The sequence below is a fragment of the Arvicanthis niloticus genome, chromosome 13 (genome assembly GCF_011762505.2).
Source record: "Arvicanthis niloticus isolate mArvNil1 chromosome 13, mArvNil1.pat.X, whole genome shotgun sequence".
In the NCBI taxonomy this organism is placed as follows: Eukaryota; Metazoa; Chordata; class Mammalia; order Rodentia; family Muridae; genus Arvicanthis; species Arvicanthis niloticus.
Window position 1 is genome coordinate 40,585,763 of NC_047670.1, and position 12,214 is coordinate 40,597,976.

Genomic DNA, 12,214 nt, shown 5'->3' on the forward strand with positions numbered 1-12,214 from the left:
AATATGGGGTGATGAGTGAACAGCCAATCAGAAGTGAACACGCCACTCTAGGGTATATATAGCAGTGCCTTTCCCGGGCTTGGGGCCTTTTCCGCTTCTGCTGTTACAAGAAGTAAAGCCTCGTCTGTAGTGATACCCGATTACTGCCTCTGTGTCCTTTTTCGTGGGCGAAGGGGACACAAAAGAGGTGCGCGCAAGAAGTGGGAGAGGAGGATCTTGATTCCATGAAGGCTGGATGCCCTAGTGTGAGGGAATTCGAGGGTAGGGAGGTGGAAGTTGGTGGGGGCACACCCTCATAAAAGTAATAGGAGGGGGGATGGGATAAGGTCTTTCTGTGGGGGGTGATGGGGAAAGGGAATAAGATGTAAAATGTAGGTAAATAAATTATCCAATAAAAAAAAACAGATAATGTAACTGGCTATTGCAGTTGAACATTTGAGACTTTTTGTCAGCAATTTAATATTACCCATATTACTGGGATTCCTTAAAATTGTCAAGGACAAGGGACTGTGGATGGGGTCCATGGAACTTTAAAACAATATGTTCATAAAATAAAAAAAGAGGGAGGTATATCTCCATATATCACAAATTTATTTAAATCATGGTTTTTTTAATTTTAAATTTTTAAAAAAATTTGGATGCCAAGGAACTTTTCGCTGAGTGTCTATTGCACTCTACAACTAGGCACACTTGTAAAAAGGTGAAAGGGAAGGATCCACTTACTGGCATATGGCATGGCCCCGATCAGGTATTTAATATGGGGAAGAGGGCATGTTTGTGTTTTTTTCTGCAGGATGCTAAAGGAACATGGTGGCTGCCAGAGTGACAGGTGAGACATGCTGATACCCTGACCAAGAATGATGCTGACCTGTGAGCTTGCTGAGTGCCCTGACAATGGTGACTGGGAAGCTGTATTGGACATATGTTCCTGACCCACCTTTACTTACCTATACCCCAGATGGAACAAGCTGCCTTGCCTCAAATTTTTAGACCTTGTGGAACAGAGAACCAAAAAGAGAAGTTATAATGACTCTTGTATTTTTCTTAAATGTGACCAGTTATTCGGACTCAATCATGGATTGGTCTAGAAATCAATCCAATATTGGAAATAACAGTCTTCATTTGAAAGGCTGGTTCTGGACATTTTCAGAGACATATCTGGAAGTTAGCTGCAGTTCTCTATGATGTTGTTAGCAAGAGATAAAGTTGGGACAGGATCTGGATTTCAAACAAATGTTAGTACAAATGTTAAGGCTGTTTTAATTGTCGAGTTAAAATTACTTTTGTTTCTTCTACAGTATTAATGTAAGTTGCATTGATTGTATACTATCCAATTCTGTTAGTGTATTGAAATCTGGCATGTCTGTTATGGAGGTCTATCAACCACTTTTGTTTTATAGCCCTGAGTATCACAAAAACTTGGTATTCTAAAAAAAAGGTTGAAAGTACTGGAAGAAGTGAGTCAGGCTTTAAGCACAAGCAAGAGGGTAGTGGGCTTGATTATTGCTGGTACAACAGCTTTAATGACATTAATTGCTAGCACCACTGCTTCTGCAATTGCTTTGACACAAGAAGTTAAGGCAGCTACTTTTGTTAATCATTTAGCAAAAAAATGTTACCAATGTGTTGAATATACAAGAGGATTTAGATAGGCATTTGGAACAATGGATTGATGCTCTTTATCCTATTCAAATTATAGGAAGGAGGTTCAGAGTTTAAGAGTAAGGAGCCATCTTGAGTGTCATGCCAAATACCATTGTATTTGTGTTAGTTCTAAAATTTACAGTGGTAGTCATTGCAATTAGCAAAAAGTTTAAAGACACTTGCAGTGTATTTGGCATAATTCTCACCCCTCTTTGGGTGTGGATGTTTTAACATTGCATAGTGAGCTTATGAATTTAAAGAATGCTGCTCTGCTGAGCATTAGTGTGTCAGATACTTCTGATAAAATTAACCATGGCCTGAGGTCAGTATTTCTATTTTGGTCAAGCTTCAATAATGGCATATATAGCTTGATCATGCTAGTCCTTTTTGTCCTGGCAATAATTTTATTCCCGCCATTGCGTTAAAGCTTGTCTTTAACGACATCAACATGTTGACAGCCAAAGTAACATGGCTTGAAACTGAAAATGGACCCCTAGTCAGAGTTATTAAATTAACAGGCTGGCAAGCCAAGGATTGGTAAGATTCGGCACATAGCCTTACCAACCTAAGACATAAATGCATTGTTTTTGGTAATGCATATTTTACAACAGGTAAGGAAAGCATTCTTGTCAGAACTACCTAAGACAGGCTTAGTCTTGTTTATGAAATAAAAAATGGGGAGAGCTTTTGGGGCTGCTTGGCAGTAATCTGACGTGGACCAAGGACAAGGAAATGGGCTGCTTTGCAGAAATCTGACATTGGCCAAGGACAAGGAAGTGGGCTTCAGGCAGGAAGCTTACATTAGGCTAGAACAAAGAAGTAACTTCATGCAGGAATCTAAATGTTAGGCTAGAACAAGGAAATAATTTCAGGCAGAAATCTAAATCTTAGGCTAGAACAAGGAAGTAGGCTTCAGACAGAAAAATGACTTTGGGCTAGGACAGGGAAGTTGGCTCAGACATTTTGGTCATCCTGGTAAGCCCTTAGAAACAGTGATCACTGGAGTGCTTAAGGAACTTTGTTTATTGCCTTACTTGTTCTTTGACTATTTATTGTCTTGCTTATTCCTTGACTATTTGCACCTATTGTATTGCTAGTTCCACAACCTAGAACTGACCTGAATACTTGCAAGTGTTCGAAAAGTTATAAAAACAAAAAGGAGGAAGGGGGATGGAATAGGGTGTTTCTAGGGAGGCGAAATGGAGAAAGGGGATGGCATCTGAAATGTAAATAAGTAAAATATCTAATAAAAAAGGAAAAAAATTAGGGGGAAAAAGGAATAATAGAAAATGTGAGGGAGCAAATTTCTGATATATTTCATTAGTATGTTCATCAGAGTGTTACTACACATTCCATCAGAACCACATACCAGACAGATGCATGGTAAAATCCACAATTTTCATTTAGAACATGTGATGGTGGCCTATCTTACTAATGACTCTAACCAGATCTTCTCCACACAGCACCTGATTAACAGGAGCCTTGAATTGCTTCTCAGACTTGTGTAACAGGAACCTTAGCAAAGCATCAACCCATGGCCTTTCTTCAGTTGCCACTTAGGGAACAGGAACTAAATATTCATGATGGCCAAATCTGGCCTGCACAGAACTCTTTAAACAGAACTAATGGATTATTGATTTTCTCCAGTCTTGCACTGAGCTGTAAAAGCATCAGTGTTGATACTCAGGAAAGAGACAGAGTTTCTTTGTAGAAAATGTAAGAAAAAGGAATTATTGCATATATTAGATAAATATGAATAAAATAATTGTTATAGTTGGTTAACTATGTCTGTGAGTTCTGCATCTATGTATTAAATCAACTGCAGCTACAAAATACTTTAGAAAATTATGCTAGCACTGTAGCTGTTTGGTCATTTTGTTTGGTCAGCATTCTTTACATTATATCACTTTATAAATATTTATGTGGAATTTACATTGTATTATGTAAGCAATCTAGATACAATGTAAAGTCTACACAAGATTATATACACTGCATTGTCTTGTATAATGGAATTGAGAATCCTAATCTATTCATAGCAGTCTGGTAGCCACCCTCCCTTGAACATGGAGTGCTGATTATATTTTTAGATACTCCAATAAGTCAAAGTGATTTTAATTTTTTCCATATCTTCTTCTGTTCTCATCTTTCAACATAGTTTTTATATAGAACAGTCATGGTACTAGACAGTGATTCTCAATATGAGTTTTACAGGAGAACTATCAGTGTAGCTTTAAAATATAAATGCCAGAATCCATCACAGGAAATCTGCAAGAGTGAGTTTGAGCATATCACAGTGATTCTGGGATGTCTTTAGGTTTTAGAAACATGCAAATATGAGCACACACCCACTCTCACTGACCCTGTCAAATGGCTGCTTTTAGAAAAATGCAATGGCCAAGTCATATAAATAGTTTCCTTTACTTTTTGCTTAGGACTGAAGGCATTTGAAGTTTAGGTAAGGTTTCCCCAATGATTTATATAGTATTTATAGGGAACATTTGATTCATTTTCATCTTTTGTATGGGGATTCAGTCCTCATTACAGTCTTCTTGGTTCATAACCTAGAGTGTGCTGGGAAAATATTCAGTAAACACCCTGCCAATTAGTTGGTCAGGGCACTCAGCACCTGTGACAGTACTACACATATTCTGATGAGGTCTTTTTCCTTCAACCTAATGGATACATCTAGAATTGTGCTTCACTGACCTTGAAAATTCTGAATCCATTTTAGTTAACAGTAAGAATCAGCCATCATGCATACATATGGAGAACAGTTTGAAAACAGTTGTTTTGAAATGTTCCACCATTTCACGACTTTTTGACACTGGACATGGCACATGATACTTATAAAAATTAGATTTTACAAACAAGAGAAAATGTAATATTGGTCTTTCTGGGTCTGGTTTATTTTGTTTAACTGGATGTCCAGTTCCATCTATTTCTTTGAAAATAATAAATTTTCCTTTTCCTTTATGATTTAATAGTTTAAAACTCTATTGTAAATATATGCTACATTTTCTTTATCTGGTTGCTGGTTAACAAGCATTTATGTTAGTTCTATATCTTGGGTATTTTGAATAGTACCACTGTAAACATGGGCTCACAAACATCTCTGTTCCAAACAATAGTTTAAAAATAAAGTAGCATATGTAATTACATTGATTTAATTATATTAAAATATCTTTTAAGAGTATCATATCACTATTCATAATTTATTTTGGTAAGGGATTTGTGTCATTAATGATGAGTAAAGAGCTCTTTCTGTAATATAGTTGTACAAATGCAAGTGTTGGAGGTTCAGACATATCTGGCTGGAATCTGCTACATTTCACTAAGAGCTTCCCAAAGGTAAGGACATATCTAAGTCAACATTCACTGTTTGACAATTAGTGGATGTCACTGAAATCATTACTGAAAGAAAATGAGATACGGACATTTGTGCAAGGACATTGACTGTTAGGTTTGCACTGCTGACCCCAAGAGGGTGTATTTCTTAGGACTTCTGCCCAGAAGTTCACTTCCTATCTTGGCAGAAAGTGCATGTACAGAAAATGGTTCAATGAAAGCACAAGACACTCACTAACTGTTCAGGTAAATGAAAATGATGTAAATGTGGTACATTAGTGCTAAGTTCACTGAATGGAAAGCAGGTCAGAATTGGAGGTCTCCTCCCTCCCCCCAAACTTCATATTATTACCCAAACAAACCCACTAAGCATTATTGGCATTAATATATTCCAGTTTCAGAAAGAAACTTCTTGCTTAAGACATGTTTTCTAGTTCCTGCTTTTGGGTGGGAGAGTTTTTCCTTTTGAAACTATAATGGTGCTTTCATAAGTATAGCAATGCTTGTAGGTAAGGCCATACCAGTTTTTCTTTCTTCTCTCTCTCTCTCTCTCTCTCTCTCTCTCTCTCTCTCTCTCTCTCTCTCTGTCTTTCTTTTTCTCTTTCTTTCTCTCTTTCTTTCTTTTTTTTTTTTCAAGACAGGGTTTCTCTGGGTAAGCCTGGCTGTCCTGGAACTCACTCTGTAGACCAGGCTGGCCTCGAACTAAAAAATCCACCTGCCTCTGTCTCCCAAGTGCTGGGATTAAAGGCGTGCGCCACCACTGCCCAGCCCAGTCTTTCTTTTTGAGATATTGTTGCAAAAAGGAGTGAAGTAAATAAAATCTAACTTGATAATTGGAACCAATTAATCTTATCCACTTAGCCTTTTAAAGGAAACATGGAATCTCTTTTAGTGATTACTTAGCTACCCAATGCCACTTTTTAATCTGTCACCGTCATATTGGATCCCAGATAAATCATGACCGTTGTGGTAGTATTCTATCTACTTGGCAGAATATAGAATCACCTTGAAGACAAGCCTCTGGGAATGCCAGTGAGGAATTTTCTAGACCAAGGCTAGCTTCTGAGAATGAATAAAATCAACATAATCTCTAAGTACTTTGCATCTCTCTCCAGATAAGTCAGATTAGACTTGGACAATTGATATTATCATCTCTGAAACAATCCCTGAAGTGCCTAAAAAGGTGAGCACAATTTACATGGTAATAAGTGGGAACATAAGTAAATATTAAAACAAATGAGATAATCTTGATGACAGGAAGTAACAAAACTAGACCAACCTAAGAGTCAACTAACCAACTAACCAACCCAACCTAACCCAACAAGGTAATCAGCCAAACATGCCAAACAATTTAACCAACCAACCAACCAACCAACCAACTGACCACCCACACACCCACCCATCCAACCACCCAAACAATCAACTAACTTACCAACCATCCAGCCAAAGCAGCAGTCAACCAAACAATTAACCAATGTAACCAACTAACTAATTAATCGGTCAATCTTCCAGCAACGAAACAGACAAAAAAGTCCAGTGAATAGAGAGTTTGTGTTAAGGTGTTTAGTTACTTAGACTCTGACCACATCAATGATCAGTAACTACATTAACTGAATGTCAAGAAAACAAATAGTCCAAACAACAACAACAACAACAATAACAGCAGCAACAACAAAACAACAACAGCAACAACAAACAATTAAAAAAACTTCCCCAAACCCCAAAGGATTTCAGAATGAATAAAAACATGGATTCCAGATGTACCATTTCTGAAGAGTCACATTTAAAACAAGACTGTGGAGTAATTACAATAAAAGAATGGACAGGTAAAAGGAAGTGGCCTTGCCACTATTGTATCAGATGAAGTCAACATAAAAGGCAAAAGAATTGCAAGTGACAAAAATTTGTAATAAAAATAGCTGTAATGTGTCAGGAAGATATAACACTTTTAAATTTGCATATACTTAGCATAGTCTTAAATATATTTGAAGTTAACTTGGATAGAACAGCAATGGAAAGTACACAAATTTCTACCAGACAGAAATGTTAGCACATGTTTCTGTAAATAACACAGAAGACAATAATTTCACAATATAGTATACAGAGACTATAAAAACTGTGTGGCTTCCTTTCTAGTATGTTTGACCAAACTTTGCTTATTTACTGATGATATTTCAGGAGGGTCTGTAACTGGTAACATCCAAGATCTTCATGCAATTACTTTGAAAGCATAAATGAATGAACAGAATCAGGAAATATTTTTATGGGCTTTGCTTTGGTCTTTGTTTTGCCTCCACACTTCTCATGCCAAGGCTCCACTGAAAGTAGCTTGAGAAACACTATCCAGCTGGGAACACTTATTATGACTCTATGTGGGCTGGCATACATTTTAGATATGTTTTTCATCACTGTGAGAAACACCTAAAATTAAGGACTTAATAGAAGAAATGTTTAACTTGGCTCCTGATTTCAGGAAGATTCTATCCCATCATGATGATGGCCATGTGCTGCAGAGGCTCTCTCACTGTGGTAGAGCAAGAAACAGAGGACACACTGGCAGAACCAAGGTCAGGGCTAACTTTTAGAGGTTTACCAAGGGACCTCTGTCTGCCAGCCAGACCCCACATATTAAAAGGGTCACAACCTTTAAAGTAACTTCACATGCTGGGGAGCAGCTTGTGGTTGACATTTCAGATCCAAACCTTAATAGCACCGTGGACGGTAAGAATATTTCTTTTAAGCTGAGCTCCTAGTAATGTAAGCATGCAACCACAGGATGTCATCTCACCAAACCCACCATGCACGAACCAACATCTCAACTTAAAATGACTCTCCAAAATGCAGCACTTACTTTCATTAAAAATCATAAGGACTGCACAAAAAGAAGCTAAAGTGGAAGACATAATTTTAACCAATGTGGATAAAATACCTTACTCAGCACATATGCAAATCCATGGAAAGGGCTTATGCAAATGAGAAGCCCTGAGAGTTATACTTGGTTAAATTCAGAGCAAATCTGACTTTTCCTCATATGTTGTAGGAGTTCATAAATATTTGTTGAGTGGATGTTAAAAATGAATGATTGACTCCCAAATTCAGTAGGAACCTCCTGCTCAACCACAGGCCAAGCCAGCATGAAAACCAGAAATGCTGCAAGCAGACTTTCTCCTGTTCCTGTTCCTCTTCCTCCTTCTTTTTTCTCTCTCTCCCTTTCCTTCCCCCTCTCTTTTTCTCTCTCGCCTCCTAGGCCTCCTAGATCCAATCCTGCAGGCTTGTCTTTAGCACTGCATCAGCTACCTTTCTTCATGACCTACATCTCTTGTAGATCCCACATGCCTTTCCCTCCTAACCTCCTTTCCCAAAACAACTGGGGAGAAGGAGGTTAGGTTTCCTCCCAGCCTCCAACATCAATATGTATTCCCTGTGGACACTCCAGCTGAGCAGGTCAGTAAAACAGGAAACACATAGTCATCACACTTTCTAAAAATCCATAACGAAAACAGAAACCAAGGAACAACGCCTCATCCCCAACAAAGATAGACCAAGAAATAAACACCTAAACCTATAATCACCCAAAACCCCAGATGCTTAGATGCCAGCTTAAGAACACAATAAAAACACCCAGGGCAATAAGTCTCTACCAGAGTGCAGCTATTCTACCCCAGCAAGCCCTGAATATTCTGATATAGATACACTGAACATTAAGCAACATGTATCTACAAATCCAGCTCTACAGAAAGTGCTAGGAATGAAATCTCCAACCTAAGTGGGTTAAATACACCCATGAAAACATAGGAAATAATAATTGCAAATCAGCAGAAACAAAAGAAGGGAAGCATTCATGCACACACACACACACACACACACACACACACACACACACACACACCACTATAAACATCACCACTACCAACAACAAAAACAAACCAGAAATTAACAGTCAATGATCATTGGAATCTCTGAACATCAATGTTCTCAATTCCCTAAACAAAAAAACACAGAAAGGCTAGAGAGATGGCTCATTGGTTTAGAGCACTGACTGCTCTTCCAGAGGTCCTGAGTTCAATTCCCAGCAACCACATGGTAGCTTACGATCATCTGTAATGAGATCTGATGACCTATTCTGGTGTGTCTGAAGACAGCTATAGTGTACTCATATACATAAAATAAATAATTTTTTTTTTTTTTAAAAAGACACAGACTAACAGAACCAATGTGAGAACAGGATTGTCCTTCCATTGCATCCAAGAAGCATACCTCAACATTAAGGATAGACATTATCTCAGGGGAAAGGGTTGGAAAAAGTTATATCATGCAAATGAACCTAAGAAGCTACTGGTGTAGACACTTAAGTGTCTAACAAAATAGACTTCAAACCAAAAGTATAGTAATCAGAGGAAGTAGAGAAGGAGACTACATACTCATCAAAATCTACCAAGATCAAGATGGTTTCAATTTTTAGCATCTATGCCCCAAACACAAGGGCATCCAAGTAAAAGCTTAAATCACATATTGACCTTCACAGACTGATAGTTGGGAGGTGTCAATACCCCACTTTCATCAATGAACAGTTCATCTGGACAAAACTAAACTGAGAAATCCTAGAGCTAACAGATACTATAAACCAAACTGATCTAACAGATATTTATAGAATTTTACCCTTTTACCCACACACAAAGAATATGTCTTCTTAGCACCTCATAGAACTTTCTCCAAAACTGACCATATATTTGGACACAAAGCAAATTTCAACAGAAACAAGAAAATTGAAATAACCCCCTGCATCTTATCACATCACCGTGGATTAAAGGTGGATATCAACAACAACAGAAACAGAAGACCTAAAAATGCCTGGTAACTCTCTACTGAATGATAAATGGGTCAAGAAGGAAATAAAGAAAAAAGTCATTCTAGAATCCAGTGAAAAGGAATATATAGCACACCCAAACTTATGGGATACAATGAAAGCAGTGATAAGAGCAAAATTCATAGCACCAAGAGCCTAAATAAAAGAAATTGGAGTAATCTCATACTAGCAGCTTAATCACACACCTGAAACCGCTAGAACAAAAAGTAATAATTATGCCAAAGAGAAATAGACTGCAGGAAATAATTAAACCGAGGACTGAAAGCAATAAAATAGAGAAAAGAGAACAGTACAAAGCATCAATGAAAGAGTTGGCTCTTTGAGAAAATCAACAATATAGACAAATCCTTATCCAAACTATCTAAAGACAGAGAAAGAATATCCAAATTAACAAAATCAAAAACTAAGAGGGGACCATAACAACAGACTGAGGACATGCAGACAATCCTAAGAACACACTTAAAAAAAAAAACCCTGTACACCACAAAATTGGAAAATCTAAAGGAAATAATTTTCTTAATAAGTACCATTTACTAAAGTTAAATCAAGACCAGATAGACAATTTAAATAGATCTATAACCACCAATGAAATAGAAGCAGTCATTAAAAGTCTCCCAACCAACAAAAGCCCAAGGCCAAATATTTTTAGTGCAGAATTCTACTATATTTTCAAAGAAGAGTTATTGCCAATACCTCTCAAATTATTCCACAAAATAGAAGCAAGAAACATTGGTCAATTCATTTTATGAGGATAGAGTCACCCTCATCCCCAAAACACATAAAGACTCAACAAAGAAAGAGAATTACAGAATAATTTCCCTTATGGAAATAGATGCTAAAATACCCAATAAAATACTTGCAAACTGAATCCAAGAACACATTAAAACAAACAAATAAATAAACAAAACAACAACAATGATCAAGTAGGTTTCATCCTGGAGATGCAGGGATGATTCAATATTTGAAAATTGGTAAATATAATTCCCTATATAAGCAAACTGAAAGAAAAGCCACAGAATCGTCTCGTTAGATGCATAAAAGGCCATTGACTTGATAAATAACTCTTTCATGATAAAATTCTTGGGGAGAGTAGGTTTACACGGGGCATACCAAAACATAATAAAAGCAAATCACAGCAAGCCTATTGCCAACATCAAAATTAATGGAGAGAAACTTAAAACAATTCCCTCCTTGCCCCTTGCCCATTGCCACTTGTGTCAGGTAGGAGTTCTGGCCCTGGGGTCATTAAAGCAAGAGAGCTGGCCCTGACCTTCATTAGCTTCAGCACTTGGGAGAGTGGACACTTGACTCTGGTTGCAGGGGCTTGGAGGTAGGAGGTGGGTTGGAAGGGTGGGAGCTGGTGTAGGAGCTGGGATGGTGGTAGTTGCTGCTTAGCCAGTCCTGAAGGCATTCAAGCTGGAGATCCAGTGGGCATATTAGCTCAGATATCTCTTGAGCCCAGATTCAGGGCTTTGAACTGGCTCACTCCGACATCTACCCTATCAAACTGCTGGAGTGCATGAAGGGGCTCATCCTACAGATCAGAGACTACAAGATGTCTATGACACATGGCAACAACAGATTATCTGCGAAGAGTCCCATTACTGATAGAGTAGCAGAAGCCAGAGGTCTCATACCAGACCAATGAGTCACTGCAATGAACATTTGCAAGCAAAAAATATGGACCAAAGGGTGTACTGTGGGACATATTGTGACACACTATAACTTCCACAATGAGATGCTTTTCTCTGTTTGGTGGAGGGCACAACGATCAGATAGGTGAGTGGGACTGGGGTGCATGGTGTGGAAATCACAAAGAATCAACAAAAAATTTAAAAGAAATCATGAAATTTCTAGGCAAATGGATGTAACTGAAAAAAAAATCATCCCGAGTGAGGTAACCAAGACCTAGAAAGACAAATATGGTATGTATTCACTTATAACTGGATATTAGCTGTTAAGTGAATGCACATATCCAGAAAGATTAGATAAAGAGGATGGGGCTAATGGTGGACATATAGGTCTCCCTGGGAAGGGGAAATAGAATAGAGTTTATAGGCAGATGGGGTGAGGATGAGAGCAGGAAGGATCATGTGTGTGAGAGGAGATAGGATGGAGGGAGAGAGTTGGGGGGAGGGATGGCTGGAACTGGGGAGGCATTTGGTGTGTAGTGTGGAAACCTCAAGCAGTGAAAACTTCTGAAATCGATGAAGATGGTCTTAATGAGGATTTCTAGTTGGAGGGGGATACAGAGTCTCAACTGGATATCGCTTCTAGCCAGACAAGGGTTCCGAGAAGAACTGAGTTGCACTCAACTGAGTTGTTGGCCAAGTGGGTCCCATGGAAATCACCAAACCA